Here is a 12,113-nt window from a genome sequence, read left to right on the forward strand (position 1 = left end):
CAGCCTCTCTCTCCAGGTTACCCCAAACTGCCTTGTCAGCGACAACCTGTTGTTAGAGACATGAAAATCGCAAAAATCAGCACCAAATCTCACCCATATTCTAGATGCTAAATGCACTGAATGGCCGTGTTATCAGACACAGCCGCTCATTAATGGGAATCTGTTAATCGCGTGGCAGCAACTCAAAGGATAAAACATGAAGATATGGTCAAGAGGTTCAGTGTTGTTCAGGCCAAACATCCGAATCTGGAATAAATGTGGTTGACCTGAACCGTGGAATGACCGCTGGCGCCAGACAGGGTAGCATGAGCATTACGGAAACTGATCATCTCCTTGGAAATTCACGCACAATTCGCTCGGTTTACAGTGAATGGTGCGAAGACAAAACGAAAGAAAATCCAATGAGTAGCAGTTCTGAGGGTGAAAACGCCTTGTTAATGGGAGACATCAAGGAGATTGGATAAACTGATTAAATCCGACAGGAAGGCGACAGTAACTTAAATAGCCTTGCGCTCCCAAAGCCGGGGTGCGGAAGAGCGTCAGTGAACGCCGAGCATTGGATTTGGACGGGGTACAGCCGCGGTAAACTCCGAACATACACTCAGTGACCATATCATTAGGGACAGGATGCAGATAAAAATTTCCCACTGAGTGTAGTCTTCCATAATTTTTTAACAACTGCCAGTGAGATTTTCTACAGGATTTTTATTTTTATTTTAAATATCACTGCCAGATATACACCGCCTTTGCTCACAAAATTACACAGAATTAAAAAAAAAACGTTTTAGCTGCTGTTTTCAGCCACAACATCCCGTCTGTTGCAGGGAAGTGCGATACTGTGCGATGTTCAAATGCTTGTGTTCTTCGCGATTAGTATGCATAGATTCCACGGATTTTATGTTCCCTTAAGATTAACCCACCCTTGTCACCACGACAATGTTTAGTTCACAATCTTGTCTACGTCATCCGGTTGTGGGAAACAGGGGAATGAATAAATAGATCCAGATCACATTCAAGATAGCACCGAGATGGGGGTGAGTGGGTTGTCCAATTCGGAAATAAACTCCGTGGTAATTTTACGAAGTGCAGCTGTACACCAGCTGGTTAATGCTGATCAACAAACCACGTGGCACCAGCCCAGTCACTTTAATAAAAACATGCAGAAATGGTCAGGAGGTCCAAGTGTTGTTCAGAACAAACATCAGATTGGGGAAGGATGTGATCTCAGTGACTTTGACAGTTGTTAGTTCCAGACGGATTAGTGTGATTATCTCTGGGATTGTTACGCACAACTGTCTCGATTTACAGAGAATGGTGCGAAATTCAAACAGACAAACATCCAGTGCCAGTCCTGGACGGGAAAATGTCGTGTGCATGAGAGAGACTGAAGGAGAATGGCCAGACTGATTCAAGCTGCCGGGAAGGCGATAGGCAGACTAACAAGCACAGGTTGCAACAGAGAAAGCGGCCGGTAAGTGAGTGGGCCAGTGAGGGAGTGGAGCTTTGAGGCTTTGACTCGAGAGGCTTCGACGTGAAGAGGCGGTGGGCGAGCTTATTCCCAGTTAGTCTTTTAAATGCCTCCTGAGGCGGTGATGTGCCTCTCCTATGAGATGTGGCAGTCTTGGGGGAGCTCTCCTATCCCGCAGAGTCACATCTGCCAGAGGTGCATGCGGCTAGGCGATATGGAATACCATGTGGGGAATCTGGAGCAGCAGCTCAATGACCTTCGACTCATAACTTCGAAACAAGAGGACATGAGATGAGAGTTAGTTGGCAAATGTATAGGGGTAACGCAAGGGGAATTTCTTTACTGAGAGAGTGGTAGCTGTGAGGAACGAGCTTCCAGTAGAAGTGGTAAAGGCAGGTTCGGTATTGTCATTTAAAGTAAAATTTGATAGGTATATGGACAGAAAAAGGAAGGAGGGTTATGGGCTGAGTTCGGGTCAGTGTGACTAGGTCAGAGTAAGCTTTCGGCACGGACTAGAATGGCCGAGATGGCCTTTTTCCGTGCTGTAATTGTGATATGTTTATATGATTATATGGTTATAAGGGAGAATGAGGCAGACATAGATGAGAGCTACAGGAAGCTAGTCACACAAAGGCTGCAGGACGCAGTTCGTTGGGTGGCAGTCCGAGGGGGAAAAGCGAAGGTGAGTAGACAGGTAGTGCAGAGCACAACTGCAGCCATTCCCCTGAATAATAACTTCAGGGTCCTGGATACTGTTGTTGAGGACGACCTGCCAGCTGTGAGCCACCGCGGCAGGGCCTCTGGCACTGAGTCTGCCCCTGTGGTGTAGAAAGGTGAGACCCAGAAAAGGAGAGTTGTCATCATTGGAGACTCTATAGTCAGGGGAGCAGACAGGAGATTTTGTGGACGTGAGAAGGAAACCAGCAGGGCTTGTTGGCTCCCGGGTGCCGGGGTCCAGGATGACTCTGACCGGGTGCACTACATTCCGGTACGAGAGGGAAAGCAACAAGTAGTCGTGATACATGTCGGTACCAACGACATAGGCAGGAAGCGGGAAGAGGACCTGAAGTGTAAGTTTCGGGAACTAGGCAGAAGGCTGAAGAACAGGACCTCAAGGGTGGCGTTCTCAGGATTGGTGGCAGTGCTACGTGATAGCAATGGTAAGAATCGGAGGAGATGGCAGTTGAATGCGTGGCTTAGGAGTTTGTGCAGGGGGCAGGGTTTTAGATTTTTGGATCATTGCGATCTCTTCTGGGGAAATTGGGACCTGTACAGATTGGAGAGGTTGCACCTGAACTCGAAGGTGTTATGAGGGCTGAACGGACCTGATGGAAATGGGGTGCAGAGTTAACCATTTTCCCGCCCCCCCTTGAGAATTATGAACTAATCCTATTGCTATGCTGTAATGAGATTGAGAGAGAGATGAAGGACAGAGGCAGGCACATCTGCTACAGGAGAGAGAGAGAGAGAGAGAGAGAGAGAGAGAGAGAGAGAGAGAGAGAGAGAGAGAGAGAGAGAGAGAGAGAGAGAGAGAGAGAGAGAGAGAGAGAGAGAGAGAGAGAGAGAGAGAGAGAGAGAGAGAGAGAGAGAGAGAGAGAGTCAGGGACATCTGCTACGGTTAAGAGAGAGAGAGACGCACATTTGATTTATGTATTATGGCTTCTTCCTGGATTGTTTACCTTTCACTACAAGGCCTTTACTTTGCTCGTTAACATTCCTAAGGAGAAAGCAGGAGTTGCCTGATTTGATGGACATGGTCATTTTGAGTTGATGGATGGCTGATACCCCGTCACTGGGGATAAAAGACAGGTGTGGGGAGACACCCCTCAGACACACCAGTGGACACTGACCGACACCCACAGGAAGTTGGGGGCTTCAAGGACCGAATCAGGATATCGGTCAATAAAGCTCACAGTGTGAAGGTAGGGCCGATGGGGGCATGTGTGTGTCCACTCATGCCAGAGTGACGTGTCCACCACAGAAGAACGGTCTGGTCGAGGTCATAACGGAATGAGCACAACGGTACGAAGGAATAAGAAGACAACGGAAGGTTTGCCTGCTACAGCTGTTACATCTCGTTCGCTCTCTCTCTCGACAACAAATTGCAATATAACAACCGCAACTACCTCAGCACACATGAACTGAACTGAACTCAATATTCTCTTATGACAATTCATTTACCCCTAGACATTTTTTATCATTGTTGATTATTATTTATACACTTCTATGTTCATTATTGCTCATCTTAGTTTTGCTTTAATTTCCAAGATCAACTCCCGCTCATCTTTAACAGCCTTTAAAAGCAAATTTCTAACATTTTCTCATTCACTCCAACTATGAAATTTAAAGTAATGATCTTCTTTGGAGGATCTCATCACTTAATACAAATGACCACATCCAACTAATTCCAAAATTGGTTCTACAATATCATACTAAAAGGCCTTTTATTCATCTCATCCTCAAATTCACTTTTGTTAATTTGAGTTGTTCAAGCTACAACATTAAATTTGCTGCCTGTTGTTCGTGTACTTCTCCGACAAGTTCTATTATTTGTTGACTTGCACTATCTTGTGTAGCCACCATTGGGCAGACTATTAGCTAACATTTCCAGTGATTTATTTCCATGTAACTTTCAATTTACCCCAAGTGATTCAACATCCTCATCCATTGAACTATGGCACTAAATGCATTGTTTTAATCAACCCCATCCTTTGCTTTCGGACTGACCTTCCTAAATATGATGAACCCCAAAACATTCAGTTCCCATCAGATTATCTCAAAACCATACTTCTGCGAATATCATGTCATACTCTATTTTTCCACCTGTGTGACATTAATTCACTCACGTTATAAATACAGCTTATTTTAAATACATTTAACTTTGCACCATTCCTTTGACCCTATTTGAGCTGCACAAGTTACTTGATTTCGTAGCTTATTTCAAGTAAAGCCTGCTCCAACAGAAATACATTCCTGGCCCTCTTAACGTAATCCATTTTTTAAAAAATTATGCAACCACAACCCAAAGAAGTCTTTTATTTGTAAACTGACATCACAATTCAGCAATCCCATGACACTCCTCTGACATCAATGCCAACAGATGAGCTAGACAGCACAAATAGGAAGTTCTATGCTTCAGTATGGCTGGTTAACAATCTTCACACCCAATGTTACAAAATCTATAATTTTTCTTCTAGTGTATGTTGTTTACTACCTACTTGAGCAATTGATTTGAATAAATTAGAACAGATAGCTCTCATACATAGCAGAACAGTTTGTTTCCTAAAAGTTAACCAATGTAGTTTAATCTCCTTCCCTGAAAGAAACATGTGACTATTTTTGAGGGGTGTGGTGTAGGATGAGGGAATAAACTTTGAAGCCGAGGACACTGTGTCAACACTTTTATATACTATAGACCAGCCATGGCAAACTACGGACCACGGGCCATATGCGGCCCGTTAAGCTTTTTAATCCGGCCCGCAGAACTTGATGAAACTATATTAATAGACCTTGTTAACGTTTTTTTCCCGCAATTCTGGCGTTTTCCCAATAGATGACGCACTCTATATACATTGACCTTTGTTGAGGTGCAGCGTATTACTCCACATTTCCGCTTTACTCTTTGTTCGGCTCGACCTATTTGTGTGAACAGGCGTTCAGCGTCATGAACATCAACAAAGCCAGCCACAGATCCAAGTTAACTGACCAACACCTCAGATCCATCCTGAGAATCGCCACAACCAAACTAAATCCAGACATTGATGCGCTGGCGCAAAAGGGAGACCAACAACACTGTTCCCACTGAAATTAAAAATAATTTTCTTCGTTGTATTATGTAAAAAATTCATTCGAAAATATTTTTTTCAATAAGCCTTACATGTTACATGTCATTTCTGTTAAGTGATGGACATGAGTAGTGCGCAGGTGCACGTACATTCTCAAAATAAAAAAATGCGCTCCAGATCAAATAACGCGCTCCGCATACTGGTGCGCTGTCACTGTTCTGTCTTTGTGCTGGTCGTTGTTGAGTTTTGGCACAGGGGACAATTGAATAAGAAGGAGCAGGACAAGTAGACCTGCATCTCCTACCGTTTTTGAAATAACGACAGTCAGGAGGAGAGTGATGATGATAATATCTTGAAGGATAACAGAATTTTCAGTGCTTTAAAATAATAACTGTTACAATTAAAAAAGCTGTATTTTATTCATTTAATTTTCAGTGTTTTAAAAGTCATTTCAATAAATAGCTAAATACTATGGGACTTCAAAGACAGATATTTTGTTGTAATGCAATTGTTCATATTCAATTGAAATTAAAGCACATGTTTTCTACATATCCCATGATATTTTATTTTCTCTTATGAGGTGTATTACCAAAATACTCCGTCCACCTGCTCCTGGTTCGGCCCCCCTGTCAAATTTTAGAACCCTTTGTGGCCCACAAGTCAAAAAGTTTGCCCAGCCCTGCTATAGACAGTTCAATTCAGTGTCAATGTTTAATTACAAAATTTATACAGTCGGCCCTCCTTATCCGTGGGGGACTGGTTTCGGTACCACCCCGCGGATACCAAAAAATGCGGACGCTCAAGTCCCCCACACAAAGTGGCATCAGTGTGGGTAAATTAATGGAAAGTATTCTTAGATATAGTATTAACAATTATCTGGATAGACAGGATCTGATTAGGAGTAGTCAGCATTGATTTGTGCGTGGAAGTTCATGTTTGACAAACCTTATTGAATTTTTTGAAGAAGTTACGAGGAATGTTGACGAGGGTAAGGCAGTGGATGTAGTCTATATGGACTTCAGCAAAGCCTTTGACAAAGTTCCACATGGAAGGTTAGTTAAGAAGGTTCAGTCGTTAGGTATTAATGCTGCAGTAATAAAATGGATTCAACAGTGGCTAGATGGGAGATGCCAGAGAGTAGTGGTGGATAATTGTTTATCGGGATGGAGGCCGGTGACTAGCGGGGTGCCTCAGGGATGTGTTTTGGGCCCTATGTTGTTTGTAATATACATAAATGATCTGGATGATGGGGTGGTAAATTGGATTAGTAAGTATGCCGATGATACTAAGGTAGAAGGTGTTGTGGATAATGAGGTGGGTTTTCAAAGCTTGCAGGGAGATTTATGCCGGTTAGAGGGATGGGCTGAAAGTTGGCAGATGGAGTTTAATGCTGAGAAGTGTGAGGTTCTACATTTTGGCAGGAATAATCCAAATAGAACATACAGGGTAAATGGTAGGTCATTGAGGAACGCAGTGGGACAGAGAGATCTAGGAATAACAGTGCATAGTTCCCTGAAGGTGGAGTCTCATGCAGATAGGGTGGTGAAGAAGGCTTTTGGAACGCTGGCCTTTATAAATCAAAGCTTTGAGTACAGAAGTTGGAATGCAATGTTAAAATTGTACAAGACATTGGTAAGTCCAAATTTAGAATATTGTGTGCAGTTCTGGTCACCGAATTATAGGAAAGATATCAATAAATTAGAGAGAGTGCAGAGACGATTTACTAGGATGTTACCTGGGTTTCAGCACTTTAGTTACAGAGAAAGGTTGAACAAGTTAGGTCTCTATTCATTGGAGCGTAGAAGGTTGAGGGGGGATTTGATCGAGGTATTTAAAATTTTGAGAGGGATAGATAGAGTTGACGTGAATAGGCTGTTTCCATTGAGAGTAGGGGAGATTCAAACGAGAGGACATGATTTGAGCGTTAGAGGGCAGGGATTTAAGGGAAACACGAAGGTGTATTTCTTTACTCAGAGAGTGATAGCTGTGTGGAATGAGCTTCCTGTGGAAGTAGTAGAGGGCAGTTCAGTTGTGTCATTTAAGGTAAAATTGGATAGGTATATTGACAGGAAAGGTGTGGAGGATTATGGGCTGAGTGCGGGTAGGTGGGACTAGGCGAGATTAAGAGTTCGGCACGGACTATGAGGGCCGAAATGACCTGTTTCCGTGCTGTGATTATTATATGGTTAAATGGTTATTGCTAACCTGTTTTATATGTATATTTGCATTTTTTATACTGTATTGTGCAGTTTACTAATAATCACCTTTAAATTTCGGTACCACCAGTCTCCAACGGATTCTTATATTACTGCTGGTCTGTAAACCCAGTTAAGGGGTACGTAACAAAGGGGAGCAATATCCTTGCAGGTAGGTTTGCTGGCATTGTTCTGGATGTTTAAACGAATTTGCAAGGGGGTGGGACCCGGAGGGATCGAGCAGTGACAGAAATGCATGGAGTAAAGGCAGATCAAACATATAAGGAGGCTTTGAGGAAAGAGATGCAGAATAAAGGATGTAAAGGTAGTAAGGTAGAAGGGATAAAGTGTGTGTGCTTCAATGCAAGAAGCATCAGGAACAAAGGTGATGAACTGAGAGCTTGGATACATACATGGAATTATGATGTAGTGTCCAATAAAGAGATTTGGCTGGCACAAGGGCAGAAATGTTTTCTCAATATTCCTTGTTTTCAGTACTTTAAAATTGAGCGAGAGGAGGGGGAAAGGGGAGGAGGGGTGGCATTACTGGTTAGGGATACTATTACAGGTATAGAAAGGGTGGGTAATGTAGCAGGATCCTCTTTTTAGTCAGTATGGGTGGAAGTCAGGAAAAGGAAGAGAGCAGTTACTCTATTGGGGGTATTCTATAGGCCTCCTGGTAGCAGCAGAGATACAGAAGAGCAAATTGTGAGACAGATTTTGGAAAGGTGCAAAAGTAACAGGGTTGTTATCATGGGTAACTTTAACTTCCCTAATATGGATTGGCACCTGATTAGTTCCAAGGGTTTAGATTGGACAGAGTTTTTTAAGTTTGTCCAGGACGGATTCCTGGCACAGTATGTTGACAGTCCGACTAGCAGAATGCCATAATAGATCTTGTGTTTGGTAACGAACCTGGTCAGGTCACAGATCTGTCAGTGGGTGAGCATCTGGGGGACAGTGATCCCCGCTTCCTGGCCTTTAACATTATCATGGAAAAGGATCAGAGAGGATCAGAGAATCAGAGAGGACAGGAACATTTTTAATTGCGGAAAGGCAATATATGAGACGATAAGGCTAGAACTTGCGGGTGTGAATTGGGATGATGTTTTTGCGGTGAAATTTACAATAGACATGTGGTCGATGTTTAAGGATCTCTTGCAGGATGTTAGGGATAAATTTGTCTCGGAGAGGAAGATAAAGAATTGGAAGGTGAAGGAACCATTGGTGAATAGTGAGATGGAAAATCTCGTCAGGTGGAAGAAGGCAGCATACATGAAGTTTAGGAAGCAAGGATCAGATGGGTCTATTGTGGAATATAGGGCAGCTAGAAAGGAGTTTAAGAAGGGGTTGAGAATAGGAAGAAGGGAGCATTTCAAGGCCTTGGCGAGTAAGGTAAGGAAAGACACCAAGGCATTCTTCAATTATGTGAAGAACAAAAGGATGACAGGAGTGAAGGTAGGACCGATTAGAGATAAAAGTGGAAAGATGTGCCTGGAGGTTGAGCGAGGTCGTCAATGAATACCTCGCTTCGATATTCACCAATGAGGGAGAACTTGATAACGGTGATGAAAATATGAGTGAGGTTAATGTTCAGGAGCATGTTGATATTATGGGAGAGCAGGTGTTGGAGTTAAAAGGCATTAGGACGGATGAGTCCCCGGGGACTGACGGGGTACTCCCCAGGCTGCTCCACGATGCGAGGGAACGTATTGCTGAGCTTCCGGCTGGGATCATTATGTCCTCGTTGTCCACGAGAATGGTACCGGAGGATTGGAGAATGCGAAAGTTGTCCACTTGTTCAAAAAAGTTAGTAGGGATAGTCCGGGTTATTATAGACAAGTGAGCCTTACGTCTGTGGTGGGAAAGATGTTGGAAAAGATTCTTAGAGATAGGATCTATAGGCATTTAGGGAATCATGGTCTGATCAGGGACAGTCAGCATGGCTTTGTGAAGGGCAGATCGTGTCTAACAAGTGGATGTGATCTACAACGATTTTAGTAAGGCATTTTACAAGGTTCCACACGGTAGGCTTATTCAGATAGTCAGAAGGCAAGGTATCCAGCGAAGGTTGGCCAAGTGCATTCAGAATTGGATTGCCTGCAAAAAGCAGAGGGTCGTGGTGGAGTGAGTACATTCAGATTTTAGTTGTGACTAGTGGTGTCCCACAAGGATCTGTTCTGGGACCTCTACTTTTCGTGTTTTTTATTAACGACTTGGATGTCGTGTTAGAATGGCGGATTGGCAAGTTTTCAGACGACACAGAGGTTGTTGTAGACAGTGTAAAGGATTGTTGAAGATTGCAGAGATACATTGATAAGATGCAGCAATGGGCTGAGAATTGGCATATGGAGTTCAAACTGGAGAAGTGTGAGGTGGTAAGCTTTGGAAAGACAAACTCCAAGGCAGAGTACAAAGTAAATGGCAAGATACTTGGTAGTGTGGAGGAGGAGAGAGATCTGGGGGTACATGTACACAGATCCCTGAATGTTGCCTCACAGGTAGATAGGGTAGTTAAGAAAGCTTATGTGGTGTTAGATTTCAAAAGTCGAGGGATAGAGTTTAAGAGTCACGATGTAATGATGCAGCTTTATAAAACTTACGTTAGGCCACACCTGGAGTACTTTGTCCAGTTCTGGAGAGGGGAGAGGGCAGAAAGTGGGAGGGAGAGAGGGGATAGTGGGGAGAGAGGCGGAGAGAGAAGGGGTAGACATAGGGGAGAGAGAGGGTGGGGTAGAGAGAGGAAGGGGAAGGGGGAAAGAGAGTGAGGGAGACTGTCTTCAACTGCTTTCAGTTCCTCTCAGACCAGGAAGTATTTTATCGACGTCTCTATCAAAACGCCGCAGGATAATTTATTTCTCATCAAATGTCCCACTGATGTTATCAAACTACTACGGATACAATCAAGTACATTGTTTAAATGAAAACTGCAATGTAAACATTGTAGGTCATGTCGAATTCTTTTCAATCACTAAAAAAAGCCCAGATCACAGACGTTTCCTCACAGGACAACTCAGACGGTGCAGTCCTCTCTCTGCTAAACCTTCTTTTGATCTCCCACCGACCTACACACTTCTGACAGAAGGGGATCAACACTGCTTGCAGTGATCCACAACAGGTCTCACTAACCGACTCTATAATGGAACCATCACATCTTTACACCCCTACCCGCCGTCCCCTACCCCGCTATAAACTGCAGTGTGAGTAGTTATCATAATTTCGCCTTCTCACAGTAGCTACCTATCGAAATTTCGTAAAGGGTAGACAGATAATGTTGATCCCGCCTGCGATGGAATAAACAAAGCGAATCCTCAGTTCCCCGGTCAGGGATCGGTAAAACCCCGAGTGTGAACAGACCGGCCTCCTGCCGTTGCAAGCAGTAGCCCGGGGACAGTTCCGAGACGCGGGAAACTCGCACCTCCCGAGCCTCTGCTGATGAATCGGAGCTGGGTTGAAAGTGCGGCGTTTCCGATAATACTTCCAACTACACCGGTTTCCCGCGGGACATGCACAGGAAGTCGATTCATGAAATTGGCTGAAGAGAATTATTAATTCATTTAAAAGTGATTCGCTACAGTTCTAATATCGATCAACACAATACGTTATCAATCTCATTCAACTGCTCATAAAAGTGGCTAACAGCCTTCGTGATGTTTAAATTTCGGTAAAAAGAGCTTCTTACCTTGCACCGCGGCTCAAGATTCAGTTACCACCCTGTCCCAGTGAGGCTGTGTTACGGGTTCTGTAATAAACGAACACACCCTGGTTAATGTTCAGTCAGCTCCGGGTGATAATCATTAACTAAACCCACAGCTTTATCAGCGAGTCTCTACGTGTCCTGTTCCTTGCTACAGGGTATGTTCTGTCTCCAAACAAACATCACCATGGAGATGAAATGTGATCTCGGTGATTTTGAGAGTGGAAGGTTTGTCGGTGCCTTAGGGTGCAGTTTGACTATCGCAGGAACTGCTGAACTCCTGGGATTGCCCCGTTCAACAGTCTCAGTTTTGCGGAGAATGACGCGGAAGAGGATCAGTGAGCGGCCGTTCTGAGAGCAGAAACGCCCTGTTAGTGAGAGAGATCGAATGAGAAAAGCGACATTGGTTCAATCTGTCGGGAACGCGACAGTAACTGAAATAACCACGCTGCAAATGCATTGTGCAGAGAGGCGTCATTGGACGTGTAACATGTCGAACATTGAAACGGACGGGCTACAGATGTAGAAAACCACGTACATACTATCAGTGGCCGCAGTATTAGTTACGGGACGTGCACAGTACAGTGCCCACTGATATGTTTTTTTTGTCAGCCAGAAGTTGCTGATGGGAGATTTAATTACATTGGCATCCCGCATTCTCTGTGACCATCGCAGATCTGACTGTGATGTCGGCTCATCAATCCTGCCTCTCACCTGTAACATCTCACTCATTTGTTTATCAAGGGTCACTACCCTGCAGGATTACAATATTAACTGAAAGACTCTCCTTCTCCTGAATATTGAGGGCGGTCATTCCCATGACACACTAGACCCAGAGAGAGAGAGAGAAAAAAAAAACATCTCAACTGTCTTCAGCTTGCGGTGCCTGGTTTCAGATCCTCACACAACATGAACTACTTTGTCCACGTCCCTGTCAAACTCCGCGGGACAATTTATGTCTCATTGAA

General features: G+C 44.0%; 1 protein-coding gene across 3 annotated transcripts in view; it reads right to left on the reverse strand.

Annotated features, from left to right (window-relative positions):
- The window catches only part of LOC132390435 (NACHT, LRR and PYD domains-containing protein 3-like), an 89,043-nt gene extending 77,829 nt beyond the window's left edge, over nucleotides 1-11,214 (reverse strand). The window contains exon 1 of one of the 3 annotated variants that reach the window (XM_059963040.1): nucleotides 11,131-11,214. The gene's annotated coding sequence lies outside the window, so the exon portion shown is untranslated. The remainder of the gene's footprint in view (nucleotides 1-11,130) is intronic. The other 2 variants (XM_059963044.1, XM_059963042.1) reach the window with 2 other exon arrangements.
- Nucleotides 11,215-12,113: the final 899 nt, after the last annotated feature.

The sequence above is a fragment of the Hypanus sabinus genome, unplaced genomic scaffold (genome assembly GCF_030144855.1).
Source record: "Hypanus sabinus isolate sHypSab1 unplaced genomic scaffold, sHypSab1.hap1 scaffold_894, whole genome shotgun sequence".
In the NCBI taxonomy this organism is placed as follows: Eukaryota; Metazoa; Chordata; class Chondrichthyes; order Myliobatiformes; family Dasyatidae; genus Hypanus; species Hypanus sabinus.